The 23925-nt window shown below is 48.0% G+C and overlaps 1 protein-coding gene across 3 annotated transcripts in view; it reads right to left on the bottom strand.

The window, feature by feature from the left end:
- LOC116938798 (thyroid hormone receptor beta-A) overlaps positions 1-20443 on the bottom strand; it is a 106775-nt gene extending 86332 nt beyond the window's left edge. Inside the window, exon 1 of one of the 3 annotated variants that reach the window (XM_032946442.2) lies at positions 20156-20443. The gene's annotated coding sequence lies outside the window, so the exon portion shown is untranslated. Of the gene's footprint in view, positions 1-8127; positions 8890-19043; positions 19115-20155 lie in introns of those variants that run through there. The other 2 variants (XM_032946445.2, XM_032946443.2) reach the window with 2 other exon arrangements.
- Positions 20444-23925: the final 3482 nt, after the last annotated feature.

Genomic DNA, 23925 nt, shown 5'->3' on the forward strand with positions numbered 1-23925 from the left:
AAAAAGTGTCACATTGCCAAAAGACAAAATAGTTCACTACTTTAGCCCATCGGTGTGTTGAAGAGTGAATCCACAACATTTCCAGTTTGGATTCACTCTTCAACACACCGGTGGGCTAAAGTAGTGAACTAATTGTCTTTTGTCAACGTGACACTTTTTTGCTGATTGGTCGTGTCGGGTGGTGGAGGGTTACGACACATTTATAAATAACGCGATCTAATCCAAAAACCTGTATTATAAATAACATGTTGTAAGTGTAAACATTACATTTGCAATATAACATTTATTTTGCCAACAAATCAGTTTTGACTTTTGACTTGAAAGCAAGGGAACCTGCCCAACTCACGTGATCTTATCTTACGTAGATTTATATATCGCCTTAATTAAAGACACCAATGTACAATTGTATTTGTACATAAGATGATAAAATAGAGAGCGTGGTTATTAAATGTGGTGGTATAGTTGTGGTGGCAGGAGGACAGGAGGGAGTGTGGAAGGAGGGCTTGTGGTAGACCTGGTCATAGCTGGGGGGGGGGGGGGGGGCAGGACAGGGCATTAAGATGAGCAAGGGAGAAAAAGAGATGGGTTTTAACAGAGGACACACGGTGGGGTAACTCCAGTAACTCAGTGCTTGCTGTATTTGTTTGTATGTACGTGTGCGTGTTGTTAACGCTGTTCTATTGTTGCACTTGTTCGAAGTTATTAGCACCATTCTTCACCAATGTGGATTGGTGAAGGGTGGGCCCCAGGACCGGTTCAGATACCGTTCGCCACTGATATTAGCTGTGGGTGTGAATCGAACACAGATCACCACGTACAGTGCCCATAGGGGAGAATGACACCAAGGTTAATGTACGAGTAAAGCGTGGAGGAGGATCAGGAAAAGTTTTGGGCTGCACCTCAGCCCCTGGTACGGTATTTGTGATCAACACAAAGCCCAGGGCATCCTGACCGCTGACAAGTACGGGCAGCTTCCGATCCCTCATGCCAAAGATCTATGGTGAAACCATATCTGGCCATTGCAGAGGCTGAAGGCACACTCACCACCAAGGCCGAGTCCTGATTACGAGACTGTGTGGGCTTGTCTATAAACCGAGGTCAAATGGCAGCAAATTGGCTGATTTGTGGGGCATATTACAGGGAAATTGGAACAATACTCTGCAGTAGTGCAGTGGTAAACCATACGGGCAGCATGAAAACACAGTTCAATACTGTGCATCAAGTCAAGGGAGAACATACACATTAGTAGCACACCGAACAACTTATTAGGTTTTTTTTATTTAAAGCTATAAAAAATCTCCTGTACCAATCATACATTCATCTAGTTGCAATTGGCAATTGTAACCCAAAGATGTCTCGCTTGTGTATTTCCATAATTGCAATGCTGTAAAAAGGTGTATATGCACATAAATCCATGGGTTAAAAAAAAAGAACATGTAAGATATAAGACCATAGTTCTGTACTGAAATGAAGTACATGGCACAAATGTACCAAGTCTGCTCCTTGACACCATGCCCCCTCTCTCAGACTCCCGACATGAAACCTTGACTGGGTGGCCAATAGTCGAGTCAAAAGTGTTCCGTTACTCATCTCCATTTGCGGAGGTAAGAATTCAATATCCCCATGTCACATTGGTGAGTGTCTCTATTGAACAATCACTGTTAAATTCCCACAAAATGCAGTTTATTTTATCAGAGCCCAAAGGATATTGGACCTATTCAACCCCAGACTGGGATTTTAACTGGCTAACTTTCAAATGTTAGTCTAGTGCTCAACAGTAACACCCAGTCGTATAAATACTCGATGGTACATGGCTGTAATGTAGTCCGATTTCATTATTTCATATGCTGTAGAATTCCAAATATCTGTTAATTGGATTATGCCCATGGCAGAAATAGCTTTCCCAATAATCTGAGTTATGCACAGCTGAATGTTTCCATTCTTCTGCAATATAAAAGAAAATGCAGTCACACACATCAACAGATAAAATAACTGGCATGCGACTTCCTGGAAAATCTTTGGAATATTCAAGTAAACTCTGAGTTTTAAAAGCACTGCGTTATTGTTTGACACCGAGTATTACACAATAAACAGTGCTCTATTTACACCATGCTGGTTCTCGTCATGGGAATATACATATTCAACCACTACGTCAGGACCAATACAGGAGAAGTCCTATGATCCGTTACCCTATTACTTGAGACTATTATCCGCAGAAGCAGTAGGGTCCACGAACACCACTATTACTTCTTCCAATTATCCACCGTGCAGAAAATAATTATCATGACTCATGGGATATCCGTGAATTGTTTTATAAGGAATAAAAAAAATGCCCATAGATACACCGAGTGACTGAAACGTGCTGCGATCAAAGTGAGTGCCGCCAGCAGGACATGCTTTGATCACACACCACATGCAAATAAACAAACACACAGTGTCACAGAGACATGGAGACACAAAAAGACCCAGGGGCATAGTTTGAGACGTGGATATGCGTAGACGCACAAAGAGACAGAGACACCCACGGAGACACACACAAAGACACAGACACGGGGACACTTTCAACTGGTATATCCATGACGAGTTACCACGAGGCCCTCATGGTGTCGCCGAGCCAGTACAAAATTGCGATGCGCTGGCCTCACAAGATTGCTGAATCTGGCTCAGGGACCAGACGTGCCAAGGGTGCTTAAGAAGTGTGTGTGTGTGCACGTGCGTGCATGCACCGGCTCTGGCTCCTGCCACCATGAGGGGTGGCTTTTCGTCAGATCAATAGAATGAAGGGGGCGTGGGAACATGGCGGTGAGGTGTGGGAAGCTGTAAGCCCCAGGTCACAAAAGCAAAGTTTTGGGGAATAATAGCCATTTTCTGTACTTTTAAGGCATAAGCAATTAGGAAATAACATTTACTACCCAGGAACAAAAATAATAATACATTTGTTACACAGAGTTATGAATGGAGTGGATTATTAACTTTGCTTTTGTGTCCTGGTCACAAAAGCAAAGTTTGTGGGGAATAATAGACATTTTCCGTACCTTTGAGGCATAAGCAATTGGAAAATAACACTTACTACCCAGGAACATTTTTTTTTATATTTTTGTTACAGTTATTCAACATCGCCTTGCCAGGCACGCTGAGGAAAGGCTTGCAGAGCCCCAATATGGTTTCAGGAAAGGGCAGTCCTGAAAAAATGTCATATTTTCTGTCTGTCTGCTACGGCAGAGGTATAGGTAATTCCAACAGAACCTACATCTCTGCTTTATTGACCTGGCCAATGCCTATGATACCATCAGTAGGCCTGGGCTCTGGGTCATTATTCGTGTTTTCGGAGGCCCTGACTCTCTGCTCATAATCATTTAGGACCTTCATGATGGTGAGCAGGCCCGGGTAAAACTACATGGCCAGGAGTCGGAGTCATTCCCTCCTCACCTTGGGGTGCGACAGGGACGTCCTCTGGCTCCAACATTATTTAACATCTATTTCGACCACGTAGTTCGTGAAGTCTTCGATGGCTATACCGGAGGAATTGCCATCTGGTACAGATACAATGGGAGGCTGATCGATGCCCGGATGCGGTCAAGGGATGGCACCCTGTTGGTCAACCATATTATGTAATGCCGATGATCTGGTCACTGCTGCTCACTCAGAGGAGGAGTTGGAGGCGCTGCTGCTGAACCTGGAGCGTGCCACAAAGAGGTGGGGGCCTTACCATCAGCCCCACCAAAACTAAGCACCTGCCTGGGTATTTTGTACCATCAGACACTCCACCCCCACAACTCCAAATTGGTTATGGGGCAGTTGTGGAGAGAGTGGAGAATATTCCATACCTGGGCAGAGTGCTCATGACCGGCTCCAGATTGACAGCAGAGGTCTCACTCTGAATCAGCCGAGCAGCATTATCTTTTCATCGGCTGCATAACGCTATGTGGAAGCTACGTGGTCTGTCGCCCCACACAAAGATTTGGGTCGTCTCGGCCACAGTCATGCCCTCCCTTCTCTATGCTTGCGAAACGTGGACCCCCCCTAATGGAACATCTTCACCGGTTATAAACATTTAGGCTGGCCTGCCTACGATCCATCCTGGGTTTAACCAGGCTGGATTGTGTGAGGAGCTCACAAATCTTTTAAAAATCTGGACAAAGTCTGATCGGTGAGCTCCTACGGTAGGCAAGGCTGCGTTGGCTGGGTCGTGTAGAACGCATGTCCAGCTTCCTAATGCCTGAACAACTTGTGTTCGGCTGGATAGAGGGGGCTAAACGGGCACGGCACGGGCTAGAGAAGAGATGGAGTGATGTGGTACTAGAGGATGTGGAGCTGAGTCGACTTGACGATGACCTTTACCAGCGGTGTCAAGATCAGCCTCTGTGGAGGAGGCTCGTGAAGGACGCTACTGGAAAGTTGGAGGCAGTCGCCCTCCAGCAATAACGGAGGGCAGAGGAGCGACGCTACCAACAATGCTCGGAGTGCTGGGTGGCTAAAACACAGCAGGTTGGCACAGTAGGGGCCACAGGTGGTGCATCGGCCATTCATCCCAGTCAGTTGACCCATGGAAGCTGGGTGTGCCCCGTGACCTGCCAGTGGGCGTTCGATGTGGCCTTAACGTGCACATAGCCTGGCACAAGCGCTGTGGTGACGTCACCACCACATAGTGGTTGTTATTGTTGCGTGCATGCATATGTTTATGTGTGTAGCCTGTGCGAGTGTGTACACTTGTTTGCAGGAGTCTAGGGGAGCAGTAGTGTAGTGATTAGCGCACCGCACTACAAACACGGTGACACAAGTTCGAATCCCACTCATTATGAGTTGCAGAAGAAAAATATTTTAACCGGTGCTGGGTCTCCCCAAGGTCGACTCAACCTTTAATGAGTACCTGGTGTGATATGTAAACATCAGGACTCGGGAAACAAAGGCGGCTGGGCGTGGTGGTGGCTATCCACCCCCTCGTGTGCCGTGTCGACCTTCATAGGTGCTCGCTAACAGCACTTGCCTCACCATTCTGTTAAAGGCCACATGGGCGATCATTGTCTTTTTGTGTCTCCGTACCTACGTCCCTCTGATTTTACTGTCTCTTCTGACAGAGAAACACAAGGAGAGAGATCTAGGAGGAAGATACCGACACATGAACGCACAGAGAGACATGCCTTTGAAGCACATCGACCCACCACCTAGCTACAAAAACTTCGAAACATGTGCACATGTTTTGCGCGTAATTGGAGTTGTTGGGCAAATTCTTCCAATTATCCACAGTTGTACACACAGGTCTTCAATAGCTATATTTTCTGACAATCACTGTGGGCATATACCTCATAAATTCGATTATCGGCAAATTCTTCCAATTATCCACAGTTGTACACACAGGTCTTCAATAGCTATATTTTCTGGCATTCACTGTGGGCATATACCTCATAACTTCGATTATCTGTGAATTATTTCACGGATAAGTGCAGTAAAAAACACAGGCGACCCCACATATAATAGAATGTGTGAAATTGGTCCTCCTCATTGCTGTGGATAAGGGGTTCTCCCGTATTGAGTCCACCACTGGAGCCCATCACGATACTCATATTAGGAGGGAGATACGAACCTGACTTTCCAGTGTTCAAGAATATGTTAAACAAAGCACGAAATTAGAGACCCAATATAGCTAGCGCAATTCAATACGAAGCCAGTGACCCGGGTTAAAATCCCAGCCATGACTAACGTGAGTGGTGGGTAATATTTTAATTGCACCTGGAACACCCACTTAACCAAGTGACAATGACCAGCTGGTGAAATATGGTCAAAGAACCCCAATGCCCCACACACAGCATGGGAAAGCCTTCATCCAGCGGTGGACCGGTAAGGGATTGGTGGTAAATTTGTCTGCACCTATCCACGTGTTGGACATGTTCAGAATGAACCTTGAAATGTTCCCATGGAAGTATGTGATTCATCCTATTATCTCCGCTCCAGCGTGAACAATAGTAGCCCAGAAGTGGTGGAAAATTCATTCGATTGTGCCCGTTTACCTTCACCTCTTTTAACAGTAAAACGCCAAGATAAACGCGATTAGGATCCGACACCACAAAGCATCTGCTCCATATCAGCAAGGATAAGAGGAGTTCAACTGTACTGTATTTTTAAAAAATGTACCGAAAGGTATGGCCTAAAATGGGCTGAAATGTGAGGCTAAACCACCGATTTAAATCTGCAGCACTGCAGAGGTTGAAAGACCTTGTCATGGACTAAAGGAATTCTTTTTTGAAACGTCTGTTTTAAAAAAATATATATGCGCAGCATCTGGTGAGCAATAAATGTAAGTATATATGATTAAAAGGGTTTTTTTTTTGTTCATTCAAAACATGTTGCAATAATAAAGGTACTTGAATGTTTAGCATTTTTGGAGGGGAGTGGGGTGGGTTCAGAAGATTTGGTTATCAGTTGTGTTTTTTACACACTCAAATTCATGTAATGTTACGCAACGTGCAGGATATGCTGCGTTAAATCTTACAGAACAGTGACCAGGGCAGTGATGGAAGTTGTGATGTTTTTGAATGTCCAGATACTCTCCAATTTTACGAGCCCAATTGGTTACGCAACGTCAAATGTGATATCAGTTTACAGAAGGGCAATTTCTCTGTATGACCAACATATTATAAAAGTATCTTCTTGTACAAATAAACACGTGCCAGATGGGCACATAGAATATGCATCAAAGACGGGTTTGTTAACATGTTACATTTTATGTAATACATGTATACATTTGTGTGCTTTGGATTAAATTAAAGTTGAATAATTTAAAATGTATTGTACACTCACAAACAAAATCACAGCATTGAGTCGTCCTGGTTTTTTTTTGTTGTGGAATGACGCAGCCCTAGTACACTGTCTGTTAGCTTGTCACGCCCTGTCTTGTGTACAACGCATCCTATATTAAATGTGCCCCGTGTATCCCCGCCTCAAACAAGCTTTAAACAGTGCTCAACTCCATTGGCATCGCTGAACGAGTGGTGGGAAATTCGCCAATCCCATGGCAAGCGACCAGTCTCTCCCGCAGGGCGATGTCACCGTTGTGGGTCGGCTTACCCCACACAAATGACACTCGTTTACTCTACCCCAGAAGGACGATGGCCAAAGTCGACTCCCGACGGGGATTTGACCTCTCAACTTCCGATTGCGAGTTTGTTTGCGCGAACCAAACAGCAACAGGCAGGAAAACATCCTCGACAATGCAGTGCGTGCGTACAGTACACACTGTACGTACAGTACACACTGTGCAGTAGTGTGATTATTTAAGACGGCTCATTCTGCATTTTATAGTTCTCTCGTGGCACGCACTTTTATATGCTTGTATGTTGTTGTTGTTGTTGTTTTTTAACAGCGCATTGACTGGATGATTAATTGCTCCAGGTTGGAAATTCTTTTCTCAAACGATTCCGCCGGTTTTTATGAGCAACAACCCATTGGGCGTTCAATCTGAAATTTCCCAGCCACTCTTTTAATACACATCGTCAAGACTCTATAAAAGTATAACGGGCAATGGGGGGTGGGGTGGGGTGGGTGGTTGGGTGGTGCAGAAGTTAGTGGCGCGGTGGGGTAAAAGCACCGCGGCTCTGTGAACCCGTCCACGGCCAACATCAGTGGCGAAGCAATATTTGAAACGAGTCCCATTCTCGCCCAAACCCACACTCGGCAAAACACGGCGAATCAAGTGCGGCCACAACAACCCACGTTGCCAACGAGGCATTACAGCGGTGGGGTCTACCAAAGGGTGGGTGCCCCCCCCCGCCCCCCGCCCCTCCCCCCCACCGGTGATTTTTTAGTCACTCTGTACAGAGCCTACATATTGAAATTGTACAAGAACATTCCTACATGCTCATTAACTTTAAAAAAAAGCTGTGCACAAGTCCAACATACACAAAGCACAAATTATGAAAGGATGGGGAGGGGGGGGGAATGCCCCTAATTATGGCAAGCCACAGCTGCGTCGAACTTAACTCCATAACATGGACACCATCCAGCTGCTAAAACCCCCAGGAGCCACACATTATTTTGTACGCACGAGAGAGAGAGCTATGCAAACCACCCCCCCCCCCCCCCGAAACAGAAAAACAACAGAGCCACACCATAACTGTCCAAAAATACGACCTGGATTGTGGAGCCGCTCAGCACGGTGAAGTTTATAGAGCGCGTGGTTTGTTGTTGTTGTTGTTGCAGCATCTCTTAAACATGCGTACACAAACATAACCTGGTGCAGAGGGAGAGAGAGAGAGAGAGTCCGCCGTGCGTGATAAGTCTCTGGGACATTGGACGCTTGCCCCTGCACTGGCACATGACAACAAGCGAGCGAGCCAACAGGACAAACTTCGGTTCAAATCAGGACACTCCACTTGGCCTGCACTCCATCTCACTGGAATATGCTGGCGAGCGGCGTTACAAGCCTTATGATTTAACCGTTTCAAAGGGATCTCAAATGAATTAACAAGTACGGTCGGAACCCGCCGCTCTAGCAATCCACGCGCGCGTCGTCCGGATTCTGCGATGCTGTGGAACGCGCGATAGCCGAATCGCTTTATGGGTGACCCCCCTGTCGCCATGCCGCACAAACTTCGCCGTGCGGCTTGGCGATCGACAAGTCAGGTCGGCGGGTTCATTGGCCCGGTGGGCACTTATACCGACACGCCAAACACTCCCCTCGCTTTCACGAGCGCGCGAACTGCGTCGCGAACGCTCCCGGCGCCCGTCACTCGAACGTGGGACGGCGTAGCCAGAGCGATGCGTTCCGTCGAGAGGACACCGCTGGTCGCCGCTTCCACCAACACGCCGCCGAAGACGTGGCCGTTCATGGGAATATCGAAACGGCCGCAAGACAAAATGTCCAATAAAATGTACGCATGCTGGTTGAGGCCGTCCATAAATGACGTCACGCGATTTTGGACGATTTTTGACCCCCCAACCCCCCCCCCCCTTCGTCACACGACGTCACAAAAAGTCAGACCCCCCTCCCCCCTCAAATATGACGTCACAAAGCTCTGCCCCCCCCCCCCAAAAAAATAATAAAACATGCTTCAAATCGCTTTAAACTATTGTCATTGTAGTGCGTATTTAATGTGGCGCTGCACTCTGATGTTGTAGGAGAAAACATTTATTTAAAAGTCTATTTAATTATTTTAAAACTTTTTATGAAATGTACTGTAGTAACGGCAGAACTCCACGACTCGAAGAAGTGGCCCCGAAGCTTGCCATAACGTAAGGGCACCGTGGTCAATGACAGCCAACGTGAGTTTACTGTGGACAATTAGACCCAAGCCGAAACATAACACGTAAAAAAAGATTGTTTTTTTTGTATGATAGAATATAGTATTGTCATCAGTATGACATAAGTATACCAAGTTCGCGGTCGATACCACATTGGGAAGCGGGTTACAATCGAGTTACAAGATTTGAGGATACAACAACGACAATAACAACAGAGTGAGTTGATAAAAAGCGTGTATAATAAAAAAGGGTGCATCGCCAAGTTTTACGTGCAGTCTCAAAAGCAGGCACTGCGAGACAAAATTGAGGGATCTCTCCCGAGTCAACATTTACAATTTTCTTACGTTCTTAACCAATGCTGTGCTATGATGCAGACTGAAAGGGTAATAGCCGTCAGTGCTACTGTTTTATGCGGTGCTGTATATTACAACGACGGTGAAATGTAGCACTTCACGTACAGGCCAAGGGTTTAAAAAAGGAAGCCACTGAAGCTATATTGGGAAGCTGCTGAGAGCTATGGCACTTTTACATCTAGATTGAAAGCTAATTACTTTACAATTGCTTTTTGTGTTTAGTTTGCTGTCCTTCCTCCGTACCTCCGATTAGCGCGGTTGGCTACGTACGGTGCAAAAGAAGTTCAACATACGTAAAAGCACGCAATCCTGCTGCGAAGTGAACGTTATTGATCATCTGGTATTAAATGAACAAAAACAGCCACTTGCTAAAACATTTGTTTGATAAAAGAATATTGCTGCTCCGAGTGCCTGGAATACCCTTAACCATCATCTGCAGATTGGTTTCCACCCTCCCGCTTAACTTTTTTTTTACGGCACCTCTTTGCTCTCAAAAGTTAATTTGCACAGTTTTTTTTAATATTCTCTTGCGTTTCCTTTACGACCATTAAATACCTCGTGTTGATGGGTTTTTTTTTAATTCTGTTATTGTTGCTGTTGTTACTGCGCTCAAACAGCACCACGGATCTCCCTTGTAAAAACGACACTATCCATGTAGCTAATCAAACAAAATATTGCAACCATGGCACACATCTGCATTCTCTCCAATACGGAGTGCTCAGCATAACCAGAACTATCCAAAATGTACACAGTGCACTCATTTTCCCATCCCTTCTCCTTGACATCGGGCATTAAAATGCTGATTCTCAAGAGTTTCATCAACGTTGTAACGATTTAAATAGTGAGATATATGATCCACTCTCTCCGCTACTCTGCGGTTTATAAGTTTGTGATTAATGTAAAACAAAAATACACAATGATCCTTTAGATGATCTTCATTTATCCAGAATTTAATAATTACAAGACAAGGAACATACAGAACTCCTCCTATCCGTTGTGATGTGGGGGGTGGGGGGGGGTGATTTTTTGCGGATCCCATTATCCGTAGGATTATCCGTGAATGGGGAAAAACCAATCAGGATATTCCGGAGGAACTTTCCGTTGAACTCGAATTGTCTGCGTTAAGGAAGTGGATTGATTTCACTGCAATATTTTACACATCTGCAAGGCAAATCGTTAAATTAGTACTGAGCCACACAGCCCACTGGTCACGATGGTCATGAGACGTCCCATTGGAGCGGGGAGGAGGGGGGTAAGAAGTTGGTGGGGGCTGGTTAATGTTGTTGTGTCTCGTCAGTCTCCACATGTTTTTCCGCTCTTCAAACACTTGTTTTTATCTTTCCGGTCATCTCACTCCTATTTTGACTAAATCTCTCATCACCATTATCTCTACTCCGTTCCTCTTTACTTCATTGCTTGTCTGAATGCATCTCTCTTCAAGCACCTCACTATATTTATCACTCTTTTCTCTCTTGTTTACATCTTTTCTCATCTCACCACATCTGTCTTGTCCACACTGTTCTTCTGTCATCCCTCCTACCTCGTGCGCAGCGCAATGCTCCCATCATTCTACATCTTGTTGTGTGTGGTTGTGTGTGATTGTGTGTGTGGGGAGCGGTGGTGTAGGCGGTTAGCGCACTGCGCTACGAACCTGGCGATCCGGGTTCGACTTCCGCTAATGGCCACCACCAGTGACGATTATCTGAAGCGGTCCTGGGCCTCCCTGAGGTTGACTCATCCTCAAATGAGTACCTGGTGCAGTGTTGTGAACATCACCACGAAGAAGACAAAGGTGGCTAGGCTTAGTGCTGGCCACCCACCCCCTCGTGTGCCGTCCCGGCCTTCATTGGTGTTCGCTAACAGCACTTGCCCAAACAGTCTATTAAAAAGGCTATATGGGGGATCTTCGTCTATTTTTTGTGACAACAGTGTGTTAAATGGGTACACCACAGTTAGTGATAGTCATAGGATATTGGTTATCGGGCTGCGCTACGAACACAGCAACTTGAGTTTGTGTGTGGTGGGGTAAAGTGTGGATACGCTCTGTAAGTAAAACAGACAATAGATAATGAATCTCAATGGGCTTTAACCTATTGAATTAACGGCACGCATTTCGAAAAGAGGGTGCTTTGGTACTTGATATGCTCACAAGCCCAGGAGCTAAGGACACACGCATGTAAGCTTTTTTATTGGTTGGCTGAAGCGCACCCCAATCAGTGCAGCTTACAATAGGATCCAATTTAAGGTTTTCTAATATTTTTTACTTACACTGAGGGCACGATATTTGTTTTGAACATTGTGCAAATGAACTTGAATAAAGTCGAACGAGATTTCAGTGACCTGGAAAAGTTATCCCCGAGACCCAGTGTATACCAAGGTTTGACCCCAATGAGTCTTGGAAGTGTCCTCTTAAACCTGAGAATTACAAACACGACCTGAATGTCAGGAATTTTACAGAACATTTTTTGACAAATATAATTAACTACTAAAATACAACATTGTAACGCCAACACCACGGCCAAACACATGGGGGAGGGGGGGGGGCTCGTCCTTACACTCTTCTTTGTGTTTGAGTAAAAAAACAGAATGGAGGATAAAAAAATAATCCTTGCATAAATCAAGAGCAGCTTGATTTTTTGTTATAAAGGACGACCAATTTTACAGACATCCCACTGATTTCTAACGGTCTCTCAACCTTTTTTCTACAACAGATGATTGAATATTTTGTAAGCAATTTCCTCCAATTCTTACAAAGGAGTTTGTTCAGAGATTGAATACGTGTATGGAGATTTGAGGGGGGAGGGGGGGACGTATAGAGGCTTTGAAATCAAATAAAAAGCATCTCTCACAAGCAAGGACAACCAACCAATCACTTCATTAACGTTTATTGCCCGCTCTCTACAGCTGAAATCACACCCTCACAAAAACACACACAAACCTGCATTTTCGAGAAGGGACTTTTTGCTGATTTTTTGGTGTAATGAGCCACTGTTGTTCTAATTTAGGCTCTCAAGTTATAAGCGGAATGTGAAAATCAATATCAGAATAACAAATCAAAAGCAGTTTAATACCATTCAAGCCATAATGGTATATTGCACTATTACGCATAATATAATATGGCCATTTCTGCTGATCTCCTAATCAGTCTAGATGTTGCACATGCACGGTGTGAGGCTCGCAAAAATTGAGTACAACCTTAAATGTCCTGGATCAATCATGACATTGTCGTCTCACACTGGCCCCCACAACCTCGCGTGTGCACAGAAGTGAACGGTTGGTCGTCACGTGCTCATGAATAATTCACGAGTTTGTGACTTCACAATCTACGTCCAGTACTTGGTAGCGCTGGTCCACCTACCATTTTTTTTTTGCCACCCTGAGATATGAAATGAGCATTTATTTTCAACTTTAAAAAATATTTATCAATTAAAACACCTTGTAATTCCAAGAAGCCAATACATTTAATTTGTTACCAAGATTATAACGACAGGCCTTCTGGTTGTGGAGCCTATTGAGGTACATTATGTATGCACTGTATTTATTCCAGAAAATCTACAGGAGCATCTTTCTGTAGGAACAACTAAATGCATTTTTTTTTTAAAAGGCGTCTAGCTAAAACAAGAATAGGGCAGTGTTCAACTCGGTTAAGTGTTGAGCAAAAAAAAAGTGGAAATTCCACATTCCTATTGAGGGGCCAGTCTCTCTGGAAAGGACAACCACTGTTGACTTCCCACGAGGCGGGGCTGATTTTATCAGTCAGAGTTAATGAAGTGAATCAATCCCCCAAACTCGGATTTTAGCGGCCAACCTCGCCACGGGTAATATGCCCCGCGACAATGCAACACGCCAGATTCAAAAACTCGATTGCACTTATCCGTCATCCTCATAGACGAGGGTTAATGCCCATGACAAATGCTCTGTTTGTGATTACCAGCTTCTCTCATGGAATGTCCCATCAAACTGCCCCACATTGTCTCCTGAACCAATCATGTTCCTTTCCTCTTGCCTTTGTCCCCTGCAAAATCAACTTTCCAATTACTCCAGGGGACCTTCTATGACAGGATAACAGATGCGACCTCACTCCTTATCAGCAACTTCCGCTTGTGACCAATCTTCATTTTTATTCCGAGCCACACCCTGCTCGCTGTTTGAAAATGTGCGTAACATCACACGGCGAACGCATTCAGCCTCGACATCGCAACATTCGACAATGTGCAAGTTACACTAGCCTCTAAATCTTTTAGAAATGTTTTTAACGTATTGTTCCACTTGCTGCTCCCGATCGCTGCCCCTCTGGTGGTAGAGGGCAGTGAGCCCGAGTGCTTTCAGTCGGTCCCTTATATGGCGGAGCATTGCTCCGGGTTTCTAGCCTGAGTTTCCCCTCTGCTAATGTGCATTGGGTTCTTGAATAACAAAAAGTATTGTTCCACTCTACGCGGACTACTTTAATTATTTCCCAAAGCCAGCTAATCCATTAGAATAGGTTAATATTATTATTCTAACCTGTTAAGTCACAACCTCTTCATGTTCTTAAGAGCTCGACGTTTTGGCCGACTGGCCCAGGGAATGCTTGAAGAAGACTAATTGGTGGGCAACATGAATGTCTTTCTTTCCTCTCAAGAGACCGTTCACTTAAACGTTACTTTTAATTAAGCTTTGAGTCGTTATTTAAGTCTACGTAAGCTACAACGTTAATACTGTTATAGTCACCTCAATCGCTCTCCCTAAGTTCCGTCTTAAACTGTTTGCAAAACCAACCGAACGATATGTGTTATGTACTCCACATTCCCAGTGCTGAATAACTTTATCAATTCTAACACCACTGGAATTGCAGTCAATTCATAACTAGAAGATTTACGTAGTCACGTTTAATATGCCATTTATAAAATTTTAACTTATTTTCAATCAGGTGTCAATTTGACGTCTTCAACTTACTGGACAATATTAGCCCGTGGCCAACTCCTGCAGCTCAGCTGGATGTTGCTGGCCTCTCTTCACTCTTCTGACCACATTTGTCTATTTCTCATATTACAAGTTTAACTGGCGAGGACACCTTCTCACTTAATTAGCTCCAGTTTGAGACGCAGACATAACTCCCCCAAACTGTTTACGTGGCGAGAGAAAACCTTTCAAAAAGAAGCAATGCGAGTGTTTAAAATATCATATATAAACACTCGTGTTTCATTCCTAAACTTCTCTCCTTTTCTTGCAAAGCCTCAATCTGCAATAACCTTTGCTTGTTATAAATTGTCTCACTGTTTCCCATTTAAACAGTTGCCAAAAAGTGGTCATGGTGAGTAATTAATTCATTCTGTCAGCCACAGTGTTTCATAGCTAGGAGTCGCAGGGAAACATCATTAATATTCCGTGTTTATAGTGATTAACTGTGCAGATCAGTGAATAAGTGCGTTTTGGCAGTGAATTCATTATTTTTTCCGCACCACACTCCTGTATAGTATAGTCATTAAAATGTAGAACGTGCCCTCCGATTTTGTTCATGGGCGTTGTTGACAAACAAGTGAGAGAAAACACCTGGACGCACGTCATCACCTACCCTCCCCAACCCATCATGAACACACACAGACATACCACATACAATACAGTACACCGAGCACAAACACATACAAAGATCCCCGGTATAGCCTTAACAGACTGTTGGGGCAAGTGCTGTTAGCGAGCACCTATGAAGGCCGGCACGGTACACGAGGGGGTGGGTGGCAAGCACCACGCCCGACCGCCTTTGTCTCCCCAGTGGTGATGCTTACACACATGAGGCCGAGTCGAATTAGGGGAGGGCCATGACCGGTTCAGATAATCATCACTGGTGTTGGCCGTGAGCGGGAATCGAACTCACGTCGCCGGGTGCGTAGCCCAGCTGCACTCCCGCTCCCCACACACATGCAGGGAACAAGCTGGCACACAGCCACAAACATCAACATGTATAAACAGCCCTCGGTCATACTTCACTAGGCTAGTCAGTGCGACTACTCAGTGCGAGTTTGTGCGAGTTTGTGCAGCATACATAGACACAGACGCACACACTTAACCTGCACACATACAAACTGCGACTACACACCAGCACTTAACACACCCAAATGCCCCGTCAAACCATTAAGGCCCTAAGGGGAATAAGTACCATGATATATGCACAGAAGCCTACCGAGACCCAAACAGCTACACGGGGGCCGTGTGGTTAGTAAGCACGCCTGAGCTGAAATAATCTATTTTTATTTTATCAGGTCAGTCAGAATCAAATTCTCTATTTATACTGGAGGAATCCGATGAGCTATAAAGCTATTTTTCACGGATGTCCCAGTATTTCACGGATGTCCAGTAAGTCAGTCAACGCAAGTCGGGTGTAGGTAACCCTTTGGGCATCTTATATACGATTGTTGTGTTTTGTTCCTGTGGGGTTTCTCTTGGGGCCAGCAAGACCAGCGTTTGAACGACACACGCATCCTTTCCACAGCAGAGATCACACACATAGTGGGGCTGAGGGTAAATCCTGAGATCCAGCTTCTCTGGTCGACATAGCCCTCATCTCCTGCGTTGATGTGTCTCCGTGTCTTCAAGTCGCTGTGTCTCTATGCCAGGTAAGTGGTAAGTCCCACTGAGTGGTGTAGCTCTTTATCGGAAGCGACCTGGCCACAAATGACAGCTCAACGAAGTGACCTTATCACGTGGAAATGTACATCGCAGCCAAAGACTCGAAACGCATGTGCCTAAAAATGTGGAAGGGAAACACTGGAGGACCCGGAGAGAAATCCACACGACAACGGGGAGAACGCGCCAACTGCAAGTATATACAACAGGCGTCAGGGTCGGGAAGGAACCCACGACCTCCTGCGTATCCGGCGAGGGAGTTAACATCTCACCATCGCGGTGTCCCCACGAACGCCTTTGTATCCCCCGCCCAGTGCGAATTTTTGGCGTACTAAAATCGGATACCAATTTCCATTGTGTATTGCCGAGATTGTAGAAGCTTGTTGCGCAAACCGAGGCACCACCGCTCTCAACACACACACGTCATAGCCACACACACATTGCTACACAAAGACACAACACGCACAGTCACATCGCACACATTATCTATAGATACAATGCACACAAACACACACACAGGCACATACATAGCGACACTAAGATAACAAATATCCCCCGTAAAGCATTAACAGACTATTGGGGGCAAGCGCTGTTATCCGGCACGGCAACACGACGGGGTGGGTGGCCAACAACCACGCCCGGCCGCCTTTGTCTCCCCCAGTGGCGGTGTTTACACATCGCACCAGCTACTCATCTGAGGCTGAGTCGACCTAGGGGGAGGCGCAGGACCGGTTCAGATAATCGTCACTGGGGTCGCCGGGTTCGTAGCGCAGCAGCGCCCTAATCACTAATCACAGCACTACCGCTCCCCAGCAGATAAGAAGATGCACGCGCAAGACGTAGCCGATGGTGTACACGGTACGGATGGAGACGGTCACAGGCCCGCAATCACAACGACGACAACAACAACAACAGTGGAGGAGGATATCGCTCGAAGTCTGCGAGCTCCCTCCACTCCCGTTTTCAAGAAGGTTCCCATTTACCGGCAAGACCGAATTCGTCTCTTCAAAACACCGTACGCGTTTTTTATTGTTATTATTCTTTCCCGGCCACCACTGAAATATACCCAAGCACCCCGCTGACTTGTGGGAGACGTCTCTGGGCCACATCGTCACGCAACAGCAACAACAACAAGCACCACCACCAGAGTGGAAGAAGTCGTGCACGGAACGAACCCGTGCCACCATGCCCTGGACTGCAACACGAAGCCAGCCGGTCCGCGCCCTTGCGTGTCACACAATCCACTGCTGGATGAGGAGCCCCACTCCCCCAACCCGTTGCGGCTCGTGGGGAGGCTTTATATTTTTTTTTAAAAGCCATGCTTCACCACCCTGGTCGTGAGCTGCTTTGTGGTACAATATATAATGGGGGGGGAGAGGGGGGGTAGCGTTGTAGCTTCGCTACGAACCCGGCCAAACAACACCGGTGACGATTATCTGAACCGGTGCTGGGCCTCCCCTAGGTCGACTCAGCCTCAAATGAGTGCCTGGTTGCGGTGTGTAGTAAACATCGTCACTGGGAAGACAAAGGCGGCCGGGCGTGGTTGTTGGCCAACCCACCCTTTCGTGTGCCGTGCCAGCCTTGATAGGTACTCGCTAACAGCACTTGCCCCACGGGGGATCTTTGTCTTTGGAGCAGATGTGTGCCCTTCCCACGAGCACCTCCGACGAGCACGGATGGCCACGTGCGGTGCGAAAGAAGTTCAACACCGGGAGACCAACAATGTACGTACAGTACACAATTGTGTTCTTTCTGCACTGCTCCTCCGATGCACGACAAGCAGCAGCAGCATCGTCATCATCATCATCCTCTATGCTAACCTGTTTTGACGCACGTATTTAATATCGCGCAAGGCAACAACATACCCATACACTGCTGCACCACAGCTTAGGAATGAACTCTGCGGCATCAACACCATGGGGAATACATCAACAACAGCATCAACAACAACAACAGCATCAACAACAACAGCAGCTCAGGAGCGAGCGTGCGCGCACGTGGACCGCCTAGCATGCGCGCAAAGTCGTGGCACGGTCGTGGGAGTAAACAAGGAGAGAGACATCGCGGACGGCGAAGAGTACGAAGTTGAACTCTGGTGAGACAGAGAGAGAGAGAAGCACCGCGACTCTCAGCTCGATCGTCCATCCCTCCTCCTCCTGCTGCTCTGCTGCTCGTGTCTCTCGTGATCAAAAGGGGAGTCAGTCCACTGCTGGATGAAGGACTGCCACCCCCCCGTGTACCCGCGTCAGTATTGTGGGTTGACTAAACCCTATGGACCTGTCGACCCCTTGTCAGTGCCCTCCTACCTTATTACAGACACATTCAGACCTTATTGATTCACCCCGTGTCCTTATAAATCTCAACGTTCATCCTACAAAGTCCCATCGCAACAAGGGTGAAACACGAAGACAATCACTACTACTACTACACTCACCACCAGTACACTCACCACTACAGACCTGTTAACCCCTTATCAGTGCCCTCCTACCTTATTACAGACAAATTCAGACCTTATTGATTCACCCCGTGTCCTTATAAATCTCAACGTTCATCCTACAAAGTCTCATCAAAAGGCAGAAACACAACACAAATAGACATTTCTTTGTTGTTGTTGTTGCCCGTATTGAAACGTCCGCACGCCGTATGGCTTCACAGGGCTATACCAAAATAAAAACCTAAAAACTCAATTTGCCTGTACACGAATTACGGGGTGAACCGTACGGGTTGACAGGTATGGTAATAGAGTTGTTATAAGTGACCATTAAACGCCTCCAACCACTCTGCACGGTGCGCGTTCCAGTGGACGGGATAGGACACCAGTGACTATCTCACTCCCCCCCCCCAGCTCACGTTCAGCTGCGTTGGCCCTGTCCGGGAATCGAACTCGGGCGGCGCTCATGAGCAGTGCGCTGCCCGCTGCCCGCTGCTGCTCCATCGCTCACTCTACACCCACCCCCCTCCCCCCATTACTGTTCAGTCTGTTGATTCGCACGAGGTCGCTCTCCGACTGACTTGACGCTGCTGTTGCTCCGTCCCTGTTACTGCTGCCCCTCGTCCCCGCTGCCCCTCGTCCCCGCTGCCCCTCGTCCCCGCTGCCCCCCATCCCAGCTGCCCCCCGTCCACGCTGCCACTCGTCACCGCTACCCCGGCCCCGCTGCCCCTCGTCACCGCTGCCCCCCATCCCAGCTGCCCCCCATCCCAGCTGCCACTCGTCCACGCTGCCACTCGTCACCGCTGCCCCGGCCCCGCTGCCCCTCGTCACCGCTGCCCCTCGTCACCGCTGCGCACCCCCCCCCCCAACTCGCCCCCCCACTGCCCCTCATCCCCCACTGCCCCCACCACTTCACTTTGGCCTCGCACCGTGCACCACCACTCACTCACCACCACTCACCACTACCACTCGTTCACCAGCACCACTCACCACCACCACTCACCACCACCACTCGCTCACCACCACCGCTCACCACTCACCGCCACCACTCACCACCACCACTCGCTCACCACCACCACCACTCACCGCCACTCACCACCACCACTCACCACTCACTACCACCACCCGCTCACCACCACCACCCGCTCACCACCACCACTCACCACCACCACTCACAACCACTCACCACCACCACTACTCACCACCACCACCACTCACCACCACTCACCACCACCACCACTCACCACCACCACTCACTACCACCACTCACCACCACCACCACTCACCACCACTACTCACCACCACCACTCACCGCCACCACTACTCACCACCACCACCACTCACCACCACCACCACTCACCACCACTCACCACTCACCACCACTCACCACCACCACTCACCACCACCACTCACCACTCACCACCACCACTCACCACTCACCACCACCACCACTACTCACCACCACCACTCACCACCACCACTCACCACCACTACTCACCACCACCACTCACCACCACCACTCACTACTCACCGCCACTCCTCCTGGCCGCCGCCGCCGTTCCCTGCGCCACTGGCGCGGCCGGTCTGAGCTTCACGCGGGGCAGCGAGACTGATGATGATGATGAGGCGCGTAGCGCCGCGTTAAGTTGAGAGCACGCCGAGTGGTATCGCGATAACAACAACAGCAGCAGCGATGAGGCTGATGAGAGTAAGAAGTGGCGAGAGAAATAAAACAATGTTTTAAAGGGACGATCTCCGCTCCCCAACCCCCCCCTCCGCCGCCGCCGCCACCTCCAGCGCGCGCGGCTCGCCCACCTTGGCCGATGAGCCGCGCACTGCGCATGCGCGGGAGGGGGCGGATGAGCGGGAGGGGTGGGGGTGTGTTGGGGGAGGGTGTTTGGGGGGGGTGAGTTGGGGGTGAGTTGGGGGGGAGGGGGCGGGTGAACGGGAGGGGTGAGGGTGAGTTTTGGGGGGGTGAGTTGGGGGGTGAGTTGGGGGGGAGGGGCGGGTCAGTTTGGGGGGGAGGGGGCGGGTGAGCGGGTGGGTTTGGGGGGAGGGGCGGGTGAGCGGGAGGGGTTGGGGGTGAGTGGTGGGTGAGTTTGGGGTGAGTGGGGGGTGAGTTTGGGGGGAGGGGCGGGTGAGCGGGAGGGGTTGGGGGTGGGTTTGGGGGGAGGGGGTGGGTTTGGGGGGAGGGGCGGGTGAGCGGGAGGGGTTTGGGGTGAGTGGGGGGTGAGTTTGGGGGGTGAGTGGGAGGGGTGAGTTTGGGAGAAGGGGGCGGGTGAGTTGGGGGGGGGGGGTGTGTAGGGGTTAGCGCACCTCGCTGGGAACCCCGGGCGTGCCGAGTTCGATTCCCGCTCACGGCTACCACCAGGGACGATTATCTGAACGGGTCCTGGGCCTCCCCCGAGGTCGACTCAGCCTCAAATGAGTTCACCTGGTGCCATCTCTGCAAAATACAAATGGGGAAGATGAAGGACGGGCTGGCGGCCGGACGTGGTGCTGGGCTACCCCATCTACCCCATCCCCTTTAGTGGTGCCGTGCCGACCTTCACAGGTTCTGCACTTGCCTCCCACCAGTCTGTTACAGGCTACACGGGGGACCTTTGTCTTTGGGGGGGGTGGGGGTGGGCGAATGTAGGGGGGCGGGTGTGGGTGGAGGGGGAGGGTGCGATGAGTCACGTGATGCTGCCTCGTGCAGCCCCTAGGGGTCAGCGGGTGCACGCGCTCGGGTCGCGCGGCTAGACCGGTTGTTTGTCACCGAGCCACAACACGGAGAGAGACGAGACTGGTGAAGTATGGTCACGTTGTGAGCGGCAGCGTGGCATGACTTGTGCATCAAAGCAAGAAGAGCCTGGGTTCGATTCAAAGTGGGGGGGGGGGGGGTTATATTCTCCCCCCCCCCCCTGTTCTGCATCGATTTCCTCCCAGTTTTCGACCATAATCATTAAGGCATACAATATCCATATCGGTAACAAAAAAATTGCAAAAAAATAGTGCACAAATTTTCCCCATAAATTACGTACTAGCATGTATGTATGTATGTTGAACTTCCTTCGCGCCGTACGTAGCCAACCGTGCTGACCAATGGGCGATCGCGGAGACAGGTGTTGAATCAGTTTGGACGACTTCAAATATGAGAACCTTCGTTCTGAGAAGCGTTCCGTTACGTGATGTAAAACACGAAGTTCATCCTTTCAAGTAACGTAAAGCTATCGAAGGTCCTGTGGTTGTTCAGAAAGTCTGTCCCTGTTCAAATCTGGATTTTGTCTCCAGATTTCAAAATGTTGCTGGCCTTTTGCTCGACTCGAGATACTGAGGGCCTATTGAAAGAAATTCAACGCGCGTACGGCAAGGAGGCCACTCGCTGTTTCAAATCCAAGTGTTCGAGTTTACTATCTGGTGAGAACTCAAGAGACCAGGATAAGTCTCGTTTGCAAGAACGGCGTGGGTCACCAATATTACAACAGCTGAGTTTGTGTCCTGGTTGAGCCACCCAGACATGTGGTAGCTTTAAAAATAACCCACCGGTCCCTCACGGTCAAGGGAGGCCGGGAGATGTACAGGACAATAGACTATGCCCACCGGGGAGAGCAGACTATTCACACTGGCAATGATCAAACGAGGCTGTCCACATCACCACAATGTATGTTATGCGTTACACTTATTTACCCAAAACTTTTTTTCAGGAGGGTCATGCTAAGTGTCCACAGTAGGGGCGACGATTGCTCTGGGTTTAAAATGTTGTAATTTCCGAGCTTTTTTTTTGGATCATGATGCCGGCAAACAATGGCTTACACATCTTTGAATGACGTCAGGTGCTCTTTAACGTCCCTAATGAAGCATATGGCTTGAATTTATGGTTAATACGGCCACCGTATTTACCAGGGCTGCCTGCCAAATTTAAATTGCAAACCTCTGCAACAAGCGTCAAACACGCAATGTTACCTGCTTAGTAATGCGTTCTACCTGGAAGGGATGATAGCAGATGGAAGGATAATGACGATGTGGTAGCCAAGGAGATGGAATGATTAAATGAGCCCGGTGTGCATATGCTAAGCGGATTCTTAGTTTGTAGAAATGTGAGAGATAGCAACAACTTGGAGTGGCCTTGATCTAGCAGTGGATTGACCATGGCTGATGGTGATGAGAATACCGAGTGGTGTTGTGCATTTGAAGTGTAATTTTATATATTGTGACTGGAGCACGGAACAGAGATACATGTGTAATTCTCATCAGGCCCCATGGAGTTAAGTGCATTCTCCAATCCTTATTCACTCCTTATCTCTGGCCTCTGTTTTTATGTGCGATAAATAAGGGGCATTGCCTGAAACGTCACCAACATATTTTTTTATTTTCAAGCCACATTGTTGACAAATGTGTAGAGTTTCTTTTTATATATACCGTATATCCAGGATATATATAGTAATGGCAACGAATTTGACATCTTTACAATCATTCATAATGATCGGTCGTGGGGTTCGCCCTATTTAACCACACTGGTCGCTGTGGGTTGGTGGAGGAGCGTCCCAGGACGGGTTCAGATATCACTTTCTCTCAGTGGTGGCCGGTGAGTAATTAAATTGGTGGCGCACGGAAAACCCGCAGGGGCGAGTGGAGTGGCACGTGGGGAATGAGTAAGTGGAGGAGGGAGGAGGTTATGTGTCTTATTGAAGTACTGTACGTATTTAGATTTGGATTCTTTAGACTTTGTTTCAGCTGCTAAGGCCCCATTGAGTTAAGCAGGTATGTTACAAAGACGACCACAGCCCAGGGCAGTCGCCAGCGACGGCAGTTACAGAACATTGCGGAGTGGGAATGTATCGTATTTAATGCGGGCCCAACTGTATTAACTAAAACAATACGCGTCGTCTGCTTCGCGATTGATGTAAAAAGAACCCGTGACGTCACTCGCAAGAGTATGCAATGTGTGTCGTCGGCATGATGGTCCGGACTTGCGAAGTATGGCTAATCCATGTGTTCCTCTGTTCGTTTCCCAAGTGTCACGCCCAAGCATATTTTATTCGTGAGCTTGTGAGCTTTTGTTCGATCGTCTTCATCCTTGTCCATGCCTCTGATCCGCATGGCATAGCAGATAGTGCACACTGCTTCAAAGCTTTCGTCTCTAGGCGCATTGGTATGTTGCTTTTTATTATTAAGTTCCATTTTCCAAAAGCACTCCAACTCGCTCTCATTCGCCTCTTTATTCTGTCATTTGAATCTTGGTTTACCGTCAATAACTGCCCTGGGTATATATATATTCTTCTACATGTACCGGTGAAAAATCACTGAGATGAATTTGGT

This window comes from Petromyzon marinus, chromosome 4, assembly GCF_048934315.1.
Source record: "Petromyzon marinus isolate PM22_M1 ecotype Great Lakes invasive population chromosome 4, UKy_Petmar_22M1.pri1.0, whole genome shotgun sequence".
In the NCBI taxonomy this organism is placed as follows: domain Eukaryota; kingdom Metazoa; phylum Chordata; class Hyperoartia; order Petromyzontiformes; family Petromyzontidae; genus Petromyzon; species Petromyzon marinus.